Source organism: Schistocerca cancellata, chromosome 1 (assembly GCF_023864275.1).
Source record: "Schistocerca cancellata isolate TAMUIC-IGC-003103 chromosome 1, iqSchCanc2.1, whole genome shotgun sequence".
Lineage (NCBI taxonomy): Eukaryota > Metazoa > Arthropoda > Insecta > Orthoptera > Acrididae > Schistocerca > Schistocerca cancellata.
This window is the reverse complement of record NC_064626.1, coordinates 407,224,156-407,242,111: the sequence shown is the minus strand read 5'-3', so window position 1 is coordinate 407,242,111 and position 17,956 is coordinate 407,224,156.

The window sequence follows — 17,956 nt, the reverse complement described above, 5'->3', positions numbered from 1 at the left end:
TCCGTTGGATCTTCTCTATCTCTTCTATCAACCCTGTCTGGTACGGATCCCACACTGCTGAGCAGTATTCAAGCAGAGGGCGAACAAGTGTACTGTAACCAACTTCCTTTGTTTTTGGACTGTACTTCCTTAGGATTCTTCCAATGAATTTTAGTCTGGCATCTGCTTTACCGACGATTAATTGTATATGGTCATTCCATTTTAAATCACTCCTAATGCCTACTCCCAGATAATTTATGGAATTAACTGCTTCCAGTTGCTGACCTGCTATATTGTTTCTAAATGATGAAGGATCTTTCTTTCTATGTATTCGCAGCACATTACACTTGTCTACATTGAGATTAAATTGCCATTCCCTGTACTATGCGTCAATTTGTTGCAGATCCTCCTATATTTCAGTATAATTTTCCATAGTTACAACCTTTCGATATACTGCAGCAGCATCCGAAAAAGCCTCAGAGAACTTCCTATCTTACCCACAAGGTCATTGATATATATTGTGAATAGCAACGGTCCTACGATACTCCCCTGCGGCACACCTAAAATCACTCTTACTTCGGAAGACTTCTCTCCATTGAGAAGGAGACGCTGCGTTCTGTTATCTGGGAACTCTTCAATCCAATCTCACAATTGGTCTGACAGTCCCGTTTCCATGGAGGGAACTGACGTTCTTTTCGTGAAACACTATTGAGAAAATTTCGAGAATCGGCATATGAAGCTGACTGCAGAACGATCCTACTGCCGCTAACATAACATACCAAGTAAGGACCCCGAGGATAAGATACAAGAAATTAGTGCTGATATAGAGGCATATAGACTATAGTTTTTCCCTCGTTCTATCTGCGAGTGGAACAGGAATGGAAACGACTAGTAGTGGTTCAGGAATACGGATGGGAAGTAAACAAACAGAACTGGACCAATTACCATCAACTGTATCAAAGTCTGCCGTATATTCCGTATATTGTGGAAGAAGTTGCCTACAGATCCACAGTCTACACATCATATTTCACTCTCAGTTTTTATAGATATGTTAATACGATGCGATAACCTGATGTCAGCTTGCCTTCATTTTCTTCGGAAGCACTAGAACGTAAATATGGACGCTAAACACTCGACAACTTTAACGCAGCAATATATCTGAGAAATACGCCGCCGTGCCAATCGCGAAGTGTAGACAAACGAGCTAATGCAATTCTTTTGTCAATTATTTTGCCCCTTATTTTCGTACATCTGTGGAGAAAAACGGGGTAAACAGTAAAGCTCGAAACTAAACCGGTCACATACGTACTTTCACAGTGCCTACTTTTGGAAAATACCACATGTAAAACACAAAGCAAGATTTCTTTTCGATCATGAATAGAAAACTAATTTTTATATTGATGCTAATATCCTACAATAAGGTCTATTGTAAAGTTCAATGGTTAGAAATAACCATTTTAAAGAATTTACTAAGCAAAACATCTCATTAATAAATCACATTTATGTAGAATAATCGCACACGGTGATACAGAAGCAGCACTTCCTAAAAAGAGTTTGCTGGCGGAACTAAAATATTAGATTTATTACCTACTCCGAAGAACATCAGAAAATATTAAATGTAAAATTTGTACTTTATTAACTAGCTTTTGTTATCTAGTTCTATCACATTCAAGCCTGCAGTTTTATTGATCTATCTCTTTTAGTTTCCGTGAAGTCAGGTTCCTCGAGTTTTTAGTAGTATGGCGAACAAGCATAAATATTTAACCATAGCTTTCCTGTAATTGTGCTAAATAGCTAAGGCAAGTAATATAGGCATGTATTAGTAATTAATGAAAGTATTGTCAACGTTTCCGATTTTAATCTGTGATCACGGTGATCATTACATTTACTATCACTGAGACAAACTGATCATTTTCCCATCACCATGCATTATTGAGCAAAGAGGCCTGCTATTGATCTTTAGTAACGCCTACAGATTATTCATTCATTATATTGAAGATTCAGATGGTGATTGGGCCCACTGGCTCGGATCAAACTACTGTGGGTTTAATTAATTGGTCATTTCCAAATGTATCTTGCTGTTTTCGAGACTATGAGTTATTCATATGAAATTTTCTCTAGTCACCACCATTCCACCTGTCACTGAAATTGATACCAGTAGTGTGCATATATTTAGGCTAACATCCACGCCTAGGAAGTTACTCAACTAGCGTTTTACTTCCTTTGAAAGAAATTATATGTTAACTTCTGAGAATGTACATCCTGAGCAAAGCGTTGTATGGAAGTGAATCACAGATTTTTGGAAAATTGTGAAAGGTGAGAAACGAAGCTTTTGAGATGTCGTGCCACAGAAGTACGTTGAAAGTTAAGTGAGCTGTTAACATAATAAATGAGAAGTTCTCCTCATACTCGACGAGGAACAGTTCCATGGCATAATTACAATGGTGCTAGAGGAACGCCGGCCGGAGTGGCCGAGCGGTTCTAGGCGCTACAGTCCGGAACCACGCAACCACTACGGTCGCAGGTTCGAACCTGCCTTCGGCATGGATGTGTGTGATGTCCTTAGGTTAGTTAGGTTTAAGTAGTTCTAAGTTCTAGGGGACTGATGACCACAGCAGTTAAGTCCCATGTGCTCAGAGCCATTTTGCTAGAGGAACTCTAAAAGGTAAAAACCTTATGGCAAGACAGAGATTGGAGTACATCCGACAAATGGCTGAGGACGTGGGATCCAACAGCTACTCTCAAAGAAGAGAACGGCACAGGACATGAAGATAGGGCGAGCCGATGGATTCACGTAAATAAATAAATAAATAAACATATTGATGTATATTATACTGCAATCGTTGAAAGAATAATAAAACTGCGAGCATAGTGAGAATGATTACAAAGGTCGATCAAAAAGTTTTGCACAGTCGTCCCTAATTTTTTTGTTTTTTGCCGGAGGAGAATGTAATTTCATGTGAATAAACTATGAACATTTAGCTAAACATTTAGCCTACTCATTGTAGCATCCATCAGCTGTGCCGCATCTGGTGCAAAGTTCTTTCCATGATGTGAATGCACTTTGGTACATTTCTAGGGACTGACTACTACACTATCTCTTGACACAGGAAATAAGGTCTTTCTCACTATCAAATGTTTTACCACGCAGGTGGGCCTTCAGACGACCAAAGAGGTAAAAATCAGACGAAGCCAAGTCCGGACTGTAGGGAGGATGAGGAACAATTTTCCAACCCACTTTTCTGATTTTCTCCTGCTGTATAGGGTTTGGCATTGTCACGGTGTAGTCTGATAAGCTGACCCGGAAGCTGTGGTCTGTGGGTCTCGCTGGCACGTCGCAGTTTGTCCAATGGCAAACAGTAATGATACCAGTTAATTGTGGTGCCATGTTTCAAAAAGTCAATGAAAATGACACCACTCTGATCCCAGAAGAAGGAGGTCATCACCTTTCGGCCTGCTGTGCGTCAAAGTCTTGGATTCTTCTTCCGAGGGTAAACTGAATGACACCACTCCATGGAATGGGTTTGCTCTCAGGTTCGAACAAAAACAACTATGTTTCATCCTGGGTAATGACGCCGTCGAAACACTGTTTCCACTCTTCAGTAAAGGTCTTCATGAGACCCTCGCACACATTATTCCTCATAGTTTTCATTTCTCTCGTCAGTAATCTATGCACCCAATATGCACAGAATTTTCTGTACCCTAGTGACTCTACCAGTAATCCCACACTACCCAGTGATAAACGAGTCATTTCAGTAAGCTGTCGTGTCGTCATACAGAAGATGATTTGATCAATGGGTGCTTATTCACATCACTCACCACCGTCGATGGTCTACTGCATCGTGGATTGTCCAGTACAGAGAAATTACCTTCATTAAATCTCTGCACCCACCTCTGGATACTGCTGCCATCAACTGTGTTTTCCCTAAAAACAGATAGCAACTTCCTGTGAATCGATGTGGCAGTCATCACCGGTCTTGAAAAGGAACTCCATCACCGACCGTTGTCGCAACCTGACATCTACATCACGGTTCGTTATGGCTCACCTGTAATTAAAAGAAACTACTTTTATATACCAATTTATAGCTAAATTTTCCTAATATGTTCACGAAAAGTTAATTCTCCTCCTGCAAAAAAGGAATAAAATTAGAGTCGATTCTGAAAAACATTTTGAACGCCCTTTGTATTTACCAGTGCTGGGCTTATAGCCGCCTATAAAATGATGGCAGTTATTTTCCAGCCTAGTGAAGGAAGTATGCTAACTTTAATGTACTTGTGAAGCACCAGGTGCAGTAACAAGAAATTGCAATATTCTCTCGTCATTACAGTAGCGAACGTCACTTGTCTGTAATCCAAAATAACCATTCAGTTTTCTGCTAGGCGTTTAATACTGAATCTAGAAAATGTCTAGAGAAATTAGACCTTTCCATTACGATCTTCATCATACCGTATTCAGTGCATGTGACAAATTTATTCAGAAGTATATCTACGAAGTAGTTTCTATTGTGGCATCAAATTAAAATCTGATTTTATCTCACAGCACTCTTTTAAATAAAATATAGGTTGATTTCGGGCCAATTTTTTAGTCACTGTTGGAACACGATTCAAAATGCGTTTCAAGGAGTATTTCTTAACTAAGCATCCTTGAACTAAGGAAATATCCTTAATGCATTTTGTTAATATGAGCCAGTTTAAATGGCAGCAAATTGAAGGCCTCATTTACTGAAAACCGAATTAACGTTCGTTTGTGCAGTACAATGCCAAGCCCAAAAGCGGTATCCGAGTGGCATGAGGCCACGTTATTACTCGACAAATCGAGAGTAAAAACTTTAATCGTTATCGCCATAGCTTTTAAGCAGAAATATAGATGACTCAAGGCTTCATTATTATCTATAGACTCTTCGTTACTGCAACGTCATTGGCCTGACGGCTCGTGACTGTTTAACTCTTTAGGTACCAATAGTTTCTGCCCGAAACCGCCTTTTTATATAAAAAGTGCCAGTGCCAACCACTGAGGCTTTTTTCAAGATATAGACATCTAGTCTTACACTGAGTCGTAGACTACGAATGCAGTGTATTGTTGCAGTCACTTACAGCGATCAAAACGTCGGCACGGCGACCGTGATGCATGACTGTAGGAGACTGTGACGTTTTTTAAATAGTGATTTTGTGCTACTGCAGCTGTGAGTGGTTTAGAATTGAAAGCACTGGAGGCGCATTGACTTTTGAGATAAATTTTAAGCATATTTCTACTTGTTATGTAGGACTGTAATCTGTTTTAGGCATTATAAGTTGATGGATGTTTCGAGATACGAGATTGTGTCTAGGGAACATGCGAAATTGCTTTGAGATATATCTCAGGAAATGATAGATTGTTGGAAACTGTAGGTCCCTATGGTTCCAAAATGAACCACAATTTTAAAACAACTGATCGTTTACGTTTTCCCAATGTCTTGTATTTGTTGCTTATTATGATAATAAAGAGTAATTTTACTTAAATTTTTAAAATTATATCCCAAAGTGAGCCACGCGGGATTAGTCGAGCGGTCTCCAGCGCTGCAGTCATTGACTGTGCGAATGGTCCCGGCGGAGGTTCTAGCCCTCCATCGGGCATGGGTGTGTGTGTTTGTCCTTAGGATAATTTAGGTTAAGTAGTGTGTAAGCTTAGGGACTGATGTCCTTAGCAGTTAAGTCCCGTAAGAGTTCACACACATATGAACAATTTTTTATCCCAAAGTGAAACCACGTCCTTAAAATATTTCTTCTTGTGCTGTAAGCTTACTATACTGATGAAGAAGAATTCTTTGATAAACTGTGAAATCAATTATTTTCTATATTGTTGGGTCTCAAAGTGTTAAGTCGACGATCTCTAGGGACAGCTTCTGCAATGGTCACGTGAGGTAACACCGCCATTATACTGGCCTGGATATTCCTCCCACGTACACGTGTGGAGAAGAAGAGACTATCAACCACCTTTATTTGGGCTGCCTAAATATTTCCGTCTTGATCACTGCTTTGTTACGAGACTTGGTGAAACTGAAGTGTTTATTGCCTACTTCCATCAATTAACGTTATCGGAACTGAACTGTAATGTTAATCACCTTTTATATAAGTTCTTTGTACAAGCAGATTTGCACCTGTAAGAAATTCCACAATTAAGACGGTTGTTCATCAAGAAACGTTTTAGTTTAAGGGAGTGTATATTCCATAAGTCATATCTCCTGTAATACCTCCATAAAAGTTTAAATAAGGTTTTCATAACAGTAACTTTTAATTGGAACACAATTTACATACATATATGTTGTTTCGTGGTTGCTAAGTAAATGTAGGTGGATCCAAGTGTGTCCACTCAGATTCCCTTTGACAAATAATGACTTAGAGAAATATGGAAGTCCGTTTCCTTAACACATAAGCGTCCAGACATTTTTCAGGCAGAAATCAGGTACCTGAGAACAAACTCATCTCAAAGTGTTGTGTGGGCACAGTTAATAATTGCAAGTGTAATTACATTTTGTAAAACAATTTATCTTAAATCGTTGTTCCATGATAAAATTTTGTGAAACTTGGGCAGCGCTCGTATTAACGAATCAGTGGAACAGAAACATCAGAATACATTAATCAGATCAGAAAATATTACTGCCCTTTAGTTCTAAGTTAACATTATAAACATAGGATTGTGCATAGGAAAGAGTGTACTGGAAAGCAGAAGAACACCAAACATGAAGTGAAATTTGTCATCTGGCTCTTAAATACTACTGTTTTTGGCGATAGAATTCTGGTGCGTTAAATTACACTGAAGATACAAAGAGTCCGCAAATTATTTCTCTGTATGGCGCGGAACGCCATCTCGCAGCTAAAGGTTAGGCCACAGCACAGTGGCCGGAGAACTTATTAACAATGCAGCGGTGGCGGCAGGCGCATGCTCAAAGGGCCTCCGACTTTGGTCGTCATGTGCCCCTAGCGCAGCTTCCAGCACGTTTGGTGGCAATTCCGACCAAAGCGGCGACCCCACGAGAGGATGAAAAAGAGTCACTCTCTTTGACGTGTCTGAGGAATACGATTTCTGTATCTACTGGCCGCCCTTAGGCGTTTTGAAAGAAAACTTGGAATATTTAATTAACTCGCATATACGTTATGCATGCGAGTTCACTATGGACGTGCCTGTACCTAGCAACGGACGAATAAACAAAATGATGGTATCAGCCTTGTTTTGACGTGTCAAAGTGGTATAGGGTGTTCCACAAGGTCGTTCACAGCAGTATGAGAGTGGTGGACCCACCATAGATGAATCCCTGTCTACTCACCCCAAACTGTTATTGCAAATTTTTTCAGTCAGTTAATCTGCGTAATATGGTATATGTAAAGTAGGAGATTGTTCACTAACCAGCCGTTACCTATATCTGAACATATGCTGCTAAATATGGAAACAGTGAGCCAGTGATTAACTTGTCACATATGAGAGATCAGTGCTGTGTTACATTTGCTAACGCGATACGGGATTCACGTTATTGTAGCTTAGTTAATTGTTCGATAAATCTTTTTATACTCTATCGTAAGGAAGTGGAAAATTTAGGTTGCAGGATATTTTACATAATTCGTATTTAAATGTGGTGTATCATGATGACTTACATACGAAAAACAGTGACGGTGAAGCGTGACTTAATATTAGAAATAAATACCGTACTGATTCACACGACCTAAGCTAAAAGTTTCAAGACAAATATTATATCATGGAATAGCAGTCACTCAGGTCTGTCGGCTGGTTTAAATTTATATTATGTAAGTTCAACGCATTTTACATGCACGGGTAAATTATAACACAGAATTTCATCTTCATTTCAAAATTAGTGTCAGATCTTAATGAGAACAAATAAAGCTTACGCATTTCTTGTACTATAATTGACGACATCTTTATTATTTCTGAATTATATTGAATTGTTTAAAGGAAACACGTTGAGGAAACATACGCACACATATAGTTCCGAGACACAGTATTGGTTCACTGCTATCCATATCTGTAGGAATACAAACGTTTTGAAATTTAATAAATAGTTAATAATCAAGAACTGGCTCAAATAAGTAAAAAGGCACGAAACGAAATACATATGACTGGTACGCTGCAACATGCAATTATACTCAGAGTTTCAGTCTTGGGCCAGTAATTTTCTTAAAATGCATTAGTGGTTTACAGCAGAATGCGCTAAATGTGTCTGTCGTTCTTCCAGTGTTCCATAGAGAACTATCTGTTAGATTCGTCATTCATAATTTTTATGGCTAATATTAATGGTGTAATTAATACGGAAAAGGCTTGAGATTTTCGGAATATAGAGTAAATTGGAAGGTTTTGTAAAAGGTACATAGTCATTACGTCCTGTGAATGTTGAGAAATGGAGTCGACATTAAACACCTGTAACACATGTAAGCTGGTTTACTTTCCGTACGTGACGTCGTTTTACGTATTACGGTCGATCGGCTGAGTTCAAGCACGAGCGACACTATTAGCACCAATGGCGTATCATTTGCGATTTGTATGTTGTTATTTCACAAACCTCAGATGGGCACGGTACAATAAGTAGAATTTTTACACTGATGCCACAATGCATCTAATGTCTCATAAGAGCATTTTTTCAACTTGTAAAAACTGTCCTTTGCAGCAAATGAAAGTGTATAGTGACAGACTAAAAGTCTCAATCACTATCTGAAGAGTTTTCTCTCCGAAGCCTCCTTTTATTCTACGGGCAATTACTTTATATCAATGGCTCTGAGCACTATGGGACTTAACTGCTGTGGTCATCAGTCCCCTAGAACTTAGAACTACTTAAACCTAACTAACCAAAGGACATCACACACATCCATGCCCGAGGCAGGATTCGAACCTGCGACCGTTGTGGTCACGCGGTTCCAGACTGTAGCGCCTAGAAACGCACGGCCACTCCGGCCGGCTACTTTATATCCATACAACGGCGATTCATGTTATTTTCAGTTACTAATAGGGTTTTAAGTAAAGAAAAATTCTTTTTCTGTTCAAGGCTACCAGTTCTCGCCTGTTTTAGTCTTCGTGGTGGGTTTTCCTTTGCTTTTCCAAATCACTGTACATGAATTACGTGAGGCTTCCTAGCAAACCATCAACACTACGAGATTCTTCGTGCATCGACATTATTATTAATTCGACATTATATCGTAGACAGATAGAATATCGTATTTATTATTATTTTAGTTACATGTTTACCCATTATTGATTTCATAATCGTGTTCAGAGCTTCAATGCTGCTACTGAAGAAAATAAAATTACTTGTATTTTAAATCTTACTCATTTGAGAAATTGTGCTATTATTATTTAAAATCTCGACTTTGCGTGTGAATGATACCCTCATCAAAGTCAATAGCTTGTCGCGAAGAACAGAGTCTTCCACGAACAATCCTTCATTGTTTGCCGGTTCAATGTATTAGCTTCCTTAAACGGAAAAATAACATAAACGGTTTTCCCAAAATCAGTGTAACTGTGAGAGATGGGAAGCGTAAACGATTGCAGAGCCTAAGGCGGTTACTGCATCATTACGCTGATGGTTCAGATGGCTCTGAGCACTATGGGACTTACATCTGAGGTCATCAGTCCCCTATAACTTAGAACTACTTAAACCTAACTAACCTAACGACATCACACACATCCATGCCCGAGGCAGGATTCTAGCCTGCGACCGTAGCGTTTGCGCGGTTCCAGACTGAAGCGCCTAGAACGCTCTGCCACATCGGCCGGTCATTGCGTTCAGCTGTGCGTTATTTTGTAACAAATGAAGGTATAAAATGTTGAATTTCGAGCAGAAAAATGCAATGTGCATTGAAAAATAGGTGAGAAATTGTCATAATCACAACACAATATCCGTCAAAATATTTGTGTATACCACTAAACAATTGCCTGTAATAACTGTTCCCAGGTAAGTGCTCAATCGATTGCGTTAAACCCTTTGAGTTGTGAAGAAGTGTAATTTTTTTGCATGCGGCGGATGAATCCTCCGAGGTGTCAGCCTCCGTGAAGCTGTCATAAGGTCACAAATATTCACCACAAATCATTTATCTGTAACCCTGACACCGTTACGTACATAACAAATACAGGATACCTACAAGTTATCCATTCGCTTTCAAAGCTCTATATTTTGCAAAGTATTACTTGTACAAATTTGTTTGATGCATGAGCAGAACTATAAACTCTCCAACTGCAATGGTGTGCATTGAGCATACAATTTGGCGTTTCAAGATCAGTATCTTGATAAAATGGCGACAAATCAAGGAAAGAGATTTCGTGTGTTCGAATATGAGTGTTGTTTATCCGTTACAGTAGCGTATCGTCCAGTCGAAAGGAATTGTGGAAGATAACTGGCAAGTACATAGATCATAGTGTATTCGTATCTTTGTAAGTGTAGAAGTACCTGTCGACTAAGTGAACCAGATGCAATCGTGGAGAGAGTGAGCGTAAAGTTTCGTACTTCGTTTAAATAAATCAACGTTCCACCCAAACCACGAAGTTGGAAAAACACAGCAACTTTCCATTTATATAGAAAGGTTAATCGCCACAGTGTGAGAGCGGGAGACGTTGAACATCCTCATGAAATTTGGCGCATGAACGAGATCCGCCGAAGGTTAATGTTTTCTGTGCAGTGCTACAGACGAAACTGTATGGGCCATATTTTTTATGTGAGAAGACTGTGACGAGTAACTCTTACCTTAACACGTTGCGTTTGTGGTTGTTTCATCCTCCAGTGAGATGGGACATTGCCTCATTGAAGCATCGATGTTCGTCGTTAACTAAACGAAGAACTTAGGCGTCTCTGAATTGGGTGCAGTGTTGAAGTTGTTCCTTTGGACCCCAGGTCGGCTCACCTAATGCCTCGTGTGTTTCTTGTTTGGTGGTACGCTAAGGACCATGTTTTGCGTAACCAGAGGCTTACTGTGACGACGATTGAGAGGATTTTGCTATACAAGATATGGTGCCAACTTGACAACCGCTCGGACATATGTCATGTGACAAGGGGGGGCACTCATAAAACATTTGTGGAATGCGAAACGCTTACTTTGTGTGTTAACGTTTCTATTAAAGAATCATTAATATTTGTACATGTGATATTTTGAAGATACAGTACTCTAAAAACGGATCAGTCATGTATAATAGTACTGTACTGCGTGAGGTTACTGAAAGTAAAAAGCAAAAACTAAATATAGAAAGTAACTTCGTGTGTTATTTATGTCTCATTAATGTAATTGCCTGTTTCCTTAACAACTTTTTCATTCAGGAATAAAAACTCTGAACAGCTCCTCACCACAATTCAGCAACGCTGAGATATATGATGTATCTTCTGTTGTATTTGTAACAGTTACTAAGTTAATAAAATACTCTACGCATTAACGAAACTCATTGCATGACATTCTTCGGCAAGGACTGCAGTAATTTAGATGAGTCATTTGCTTACAATTAATCAGTTTAACCAAAATCTCTAGGTTGTTACTCAATTTTTGTAGCACATAGCCGTAACAAGAATACTAGTTACGTGCATTTCAGGTAAGAATGGCGACCTTGAGTGGATACAACTTTGCTGATACGTAATTCCAGGATTTCTGTAGCGAGATACTCATTAATATCCACAAACTATGATGGAATCAAAACTTTTGTGTTTATTTCTAAACGATACATTACTATTACCAACATGAAAAGTTATAAATAAATACGAAACTATAATAACTTTGTTGTAGTAGCGGTGAAGGAAAAGGAAGATGGCCATACTTCAGAATTTTTTTCTCTCAAGTTCTACATTCCAACAACATTTTCGTCGTCATTCACTTTTAGTCGCTTCCGTTTTCTAACTGAGGTTAGAAAATTTACGGTGCTATAACTAAAGAAAAATGTCTGAGTAAGTGAGGTAACAAATAAAAAAGGCTAATAATTAGATTTATACTGACTTAAAGAGTGCTCAATATTTTCTTCGATTGTTTTCGATGGTGATAACGCGAACAAAATCAGATGTCTGCGGATTTTTAACAACTATACTGGAACATGTTTTAGAGAAATTTTAGTTGATTTTGGCTACATAATAGGAATTGCACAATAATGACCTAATGAACATAGGAAAATGTCGCTGTAATAGACTTCTTCGCACCACAGCGCAAATTTCAGTGTAGTGTGAATGGCTCTAAGTGTTTGATTGAACTGGGTCCTAAATAATAGTCGGTTGGTATAGGGACACCACTGAAGGAAGAGACTGTGTCTGGGCAAGTCTTAACATCGTGGTATCATAGATTCCTTCTCGGACTTGTTATCAATTAAATATTTCAGTTAAGTTTACTTCTTTTATCATTTGTGCAAGAAGCTGTAGCTTTTTTTCCCTAAACTGTCTCCCAGAATTGCTAATTGGACATAAAATAGTGGATGAGTATGTGTCGAATTACCAGGAAGGTACGTGTGAGTCTGTGAATTTAATTTATGATTATATTCCGCACCACGAATGAGTTTCGGCATTTGGGCCATTGTTAAGTGTACACTGATTAGAAAATCCTTACAACAGATGTACACAAAAAATAAAATGATAAGTTCTAACACAAATCTTCAGCGCTACATTGCTTACGCGGCTCAGCCACTGCCTATCAGCACAGTCGTTATTGTGTTAAAAATGTACTGTGCTGTCCACATATCGCCAATATTTGGCGCAGCTTCTATTGCGTTGTTATAAATCCGCGAGAAAAATCTTTTGCACAGTTTACTGTTTGCTGGTACTTTCAATATGAAATCATGTTTAGCGAAAATAATAAATCTAATAATAAGGCACGTAAATGTGTGAGTCAACCCATTTCATGTGGAACGCTGTGCGTAGGGCCATATTTATCTTCTTGTTACCTAATGACGTACAGATTTTTGTGCCAGTGTTCGTGTTTGTATTTTAAGACGAAAAAGTGTAAGTGCAGCAGAAATCTTGCGTCAGACAAATGTGTAGCTATAAAATCGGCATAAAATGTTAACGTCTCATTGAGTTTGAAATATTATTCGCTTGGAGTTAACTCAATTTTATCAGGATCTCGAATTCAGATAACTTCTTCCGGAGGAGTTTGATCTGAATTTCGGCTCTCCAAAGAATGAAGCTACGAGAGCGAAGATTATGCTAACAGTTATACTATAGCTTATATTAATGATAGCTGTTGGTAAGGTTCCATAGAATAAAAAAGCTGCAGATATCAGTTAGCCTAGTAACATGGATCCGTATCCTCAGTATCTCATACTAGTATGGTTCGAAGTGTACACGTAGCTTATGTTAAGTTTCAGTAAACGTAAGTGCTTTCTGTTAGTGGCAATCATAAGAGTTTAATGAAAAAGCAAAATCTAAATGTTTCATAAGTTTTTCTCAAATGCTGTTTTAGAATAACGATATTTCAGCTCCTCTCTATTGAAGTCACTATCATTTCACAATAGTTACGTATGATATTTATTTTTGGTGAATATCTCAGACTTCACTAAAATATACTATTGTAGTGAGATTGTGAGCAAGCAGAGCATTGTACAAGTAACAGGTCTGGTCGTGGCAGTGCGTAACCAGATTTTATTTGGCAGCAAAAGTAGCTATTACAGTTTCTTTTCGAATAGGTGCTAATACGCTTGAAAACAACGCAGTTCTTGCGTGCGATGATATTCGTGCATACACTAACACGTGTCAAGCATTACAATCCAGTAGGTGTTCGCAGTTATTAAAGACGTTGCGTTCGTGCCTATATTTGTTGCTAATGACAACACGGTTTAGATTCTCCTACCTTTTGCAAACAGAATAATTGTCTAATGAAAGAATACATTGTACGTTGTAGGCTGTTTATTTAAATCCTGCTATTAGCTAATTTCGCGGCGATGAGCCACTATGAAGCACATTTTCTATGTCATGTATTACATATGGTGCTCATCACATTCTTTTCTGTCACATACATAAAACCAGAAGTTGTACTCCAGTGTAACATATTCTAAGTGTTGTAGCTGGCAACTATTCCATCTATTGCGAATTTGTCAAAGATGCACTTAGCTCCAAAGATCATAAACCTATCGATAAACCATTGGACGTTGATTTACAGTTGTAATGTCAATGGATTTGGTGGATTACCGTTATGAGAACCTTTTGCATAATCTTCAAACATTAGAACAGTTTTACTTCATCTAGAGTTACATTTCTGGCTAGTAGAAACATACACCGGGAGGTCTGAAACAGTATTAAAACCGCGTAATGGCCTTGAAGGGTAGGCTGTACTGAAAAATATTTGTTAAGAAAAAATTCTATACATTTTGACATTTCCGAGTTAATTTGCATTGAAGATAGCCAGTCAAGCAGTTGCGCACGCGAATTCAAGTGGGTCGCCAGGAAAATTAGTGTCAGTTATTCTCATAGAGTAGATAGTAGCACCCGAGATTGCTCAGTCCTTGGCTAGGGTTCGATCCTTTCTACCGTTCCATGTACAATTTTTTTATTGCCCTCTTGTTCGGTTTTAGGAAACCAAACGAATAACTCGTTTAGCGACACCGTCTTTGATGGGACGGTTCAATTCGTTCTTGTACATCGGCCTGGTTAGCTGTCTTCTTTGGTAATTAGCTTGTAACGGGTCAACGTACAGAATTTTTTCTAAAAATTATTTCCCAGCACAACCTTACCTGAACACTCCTACGATCTTTTTAGACTGTTTCTGACCACCCTGTGCAAGGCAGTGTTGCGATGGTTGAAACACAAACGAACGTGTAAGGAAGACCACGCTATAAGCATACACGTCTCAGTGTTGCGAAATGGTCACTAAATGCGTTTCTTTTACCCTCTGACTGTTAAAAGGAAAACGACACTTAAATTAATCACGTAATAGCTGAAACATATTCAACGACTAGATATGGCTAAGGATGGTAGGACGTATTAAGACTTCAGGAAATAATTTCCGTGGTGTTGTTGAAAGTCACCAAGAGCACAAATTTCGGAGAAAGGAGGCATATATGTACAACAAATGATCCAGGACGTTGGGTGAAGGGACTGACGTAGGATAACTTTTAACTTTTCTACAGTTACTAAATGAAGCCAACGCTCGAATAGCAATTATAGAAGGAGGCAGCTCAAACATGGCCGAATTCGTACTGAAGTCCACATAAAAAAATCACTGAAGGTGTTCTATGTGAAAGTTTGCTGCAGAAAAATACTGGTAAGACTGAAGAGTAGACTGCACCACGCCAAAAACAGACAAAAATGGCGAAAAAGTAAGTTTTTTCTGTGGTTTTGGTAATTTTTTTCGCCGCGAAATATATTCGTACCTTAGTTCTAGTACATCGAGAATCATTTCTGAACTCAAGGAAAACTGTAAGAAAATGCACGGAGTCTTGCTGTATGGGACACTGATTCCAAATTATAAGTCCAGTGTGAAAATTTTTATAATTATTCCTATAGTCAAAGTAAGGCCTTAAGTCGTTCATTAACAATGAACCAGGCCTCCTACATTTTACAGCATATGACGTCTAAAATAACTACATAACAAAAACTGACAATAGACTCAGGAATACGGCTGTAGGAGAATGGGTCTTTCAGTTTTTAGTTCTTTCCAACAGACAGTGTAGGATGCAACGCTCCTTAAGAACCACAGAATGTCCTTACTGAGCAGCACGAAAGTACTTCTGCCCACAACGACATCCATTTAATCCCTTTGTTGTCATAATGATTCACACGTATCGCAATTGTTGTTTACATTTATGTTCAGACTCTTACCGTCATAGCGTACAGTCATTCCTTTGGACTGCCTGCCACGAATACAATTTTGAGATGATGAAGACCGGTACGTGGCAAAGTAACAAAGTGAGAAGGAAATTTCAGTAGTTCTATGTATAAGGAATGGCATTTATGGTGTCAGATAAAACGGTTTTGCGATTGTTGGTTCATTGACGGAATATTTCTGTGGCAATAGAACATTTGAAGACAAAACCACAGAAAAATCATTAATCAGTGGCAGGGATGGTACCTTCTTTCGAAAATTGCAAGCAGTCTTAAGTACTGAACACAGAACCAGCAATGGACTTTGCTGTTAAACGGTTTGCAGATCGAAATGATTCAGTTGTTGGCAAATGAGTAGACGACACTGATTGTCTTGTGTTAACGCTAGTCTTTATGACAGGGAATGAAATAAAATCTTAAGAGCAGCATTTACATTGCGAGACACTTCACCTTGTCTGAGCAGGAGGACATTTATCTCTCTCTCCTGTATGATACCTACGTACAGTTAGGCATAATGAGTGCTGAAAGGGACGTAAGAATGATGAACTCTGTGACGAGATAAGACGAGATAAGGAGAGAGAAGTAGTAAATGGTTTAAACAGTACTTGACGGAGTTGTTATACAAAGAGAGCGGAAGTCTCCTGCTATAGAACTGACGTGTTGTGGACTGTTCTAAGAAAGACGCTTGACCTGGGGCTTACATAAGCTCAGAAATCACGTGTAGTAGAAACGAGTAATATGTCCATAAAACGAAAGTAAATAGAGCTTTAAACAAAATGAAAGTGGAAAGGAAAACAAAACACCTACCGAACCATTTGATCTGCATACATGACAGTTGTAATAGGTGCAGCTAAGGCAAGTCTAGGTGTAGAAAATGGTTGTACTAATGTTTAATATTGCTTCTGAATGAAAGTAGATTCGTATTTTCAGGATTAACTGAAAATTAAATTTGTGTTCTACGATAGACATAACAAAACTATTGTTCTGTAATTTTCACATCTCTTACATTGGTCTGCAGAACTGTGTTAGTGGAATTATTGCGTCAATGAGAAATTCAAATACGGTACTGATTTACATTCTTGTTGTATTATTTATGTATTTATGACTTCAGGCATCCTTTCCTCGAAGTATTAATTTACTATTACTTTCTTTAAAATAATTTTACATCTATTCCTGAATCAGACATGTTGAGACTGGCACATAGCGGTTTATTCCTGTATAATCCCGCAGCCAGCTGCTATTAACTACTACAGAGTTTCCAACATTGAAAAATTTCTATCCTTAGTTTTTGATAACTTCCCATAGTAATTTAGTAAATATAAAACATGTGCTTAAAAATGTTGAAGATCTTAGAATATAATTATTGACTACTTTTATATTATTCACTGAACGACACAGGGTCCGTGAGACCTCAAAACAGATAACACATGTCGATGTTTTTAAAAAGATTTTCATATCTTTCTGCGATATCTTCTTTGTCGCTAGTTATTTTTATGTCTTTCATTTATTACTCTGGAGAACGTTTATCATCTGACAGAAGAAAGCGACATTGGCATTTGAACACTGCTCTAAGAAATAAAGTGTAACAGTGGAACTGGAAAAAGAAAAAAAAATTATAAAATCCTTCGAAATTTGACGGAAAATGGTTTGAAGCTGAGAAACGTATATGGCTTGCTACACTAAAACTCTGAGCGAGACATCAACACTGAATTATAGGATAGTAAGTGCATGGAAAGGGGATGCTACTTGACCGAAAAGAAGTAGGTGTGCTCGGTGAAATTAGTAATTTTTACTTCCGTGACGTAGACAGAGCTATAAACCATCACATAGAAGTAATTTTGGAGAAATCGTGGGAGCTAAACTAATACTAGACATAGTTACTAACTTAAATCATTAATAGCAAACGGAACATTATTTAGAGCAGTGGCTATTATGAACACTTGCATAGCGCTGTACCAGACTGTCAATTTCAGCCCATCACTTTCGTTTATTTTCATGTTTGGTAAATAGAAATGCCATTGTTGCATTTCACAGAGTGACAATATGAGGGGGACAATACACAGCGTGGCTGAATGTCCACGGACGTTTCACTTGTGACACAACTATGTACGCTTAATGATAGCTACAATCTGTTAGCACTAAAATGTATTTTCGACTAGAACGAGTCAACAGAGAAAATTCAATAAGTTCTTATGAAATACTGTTATAGAGTTCCACTA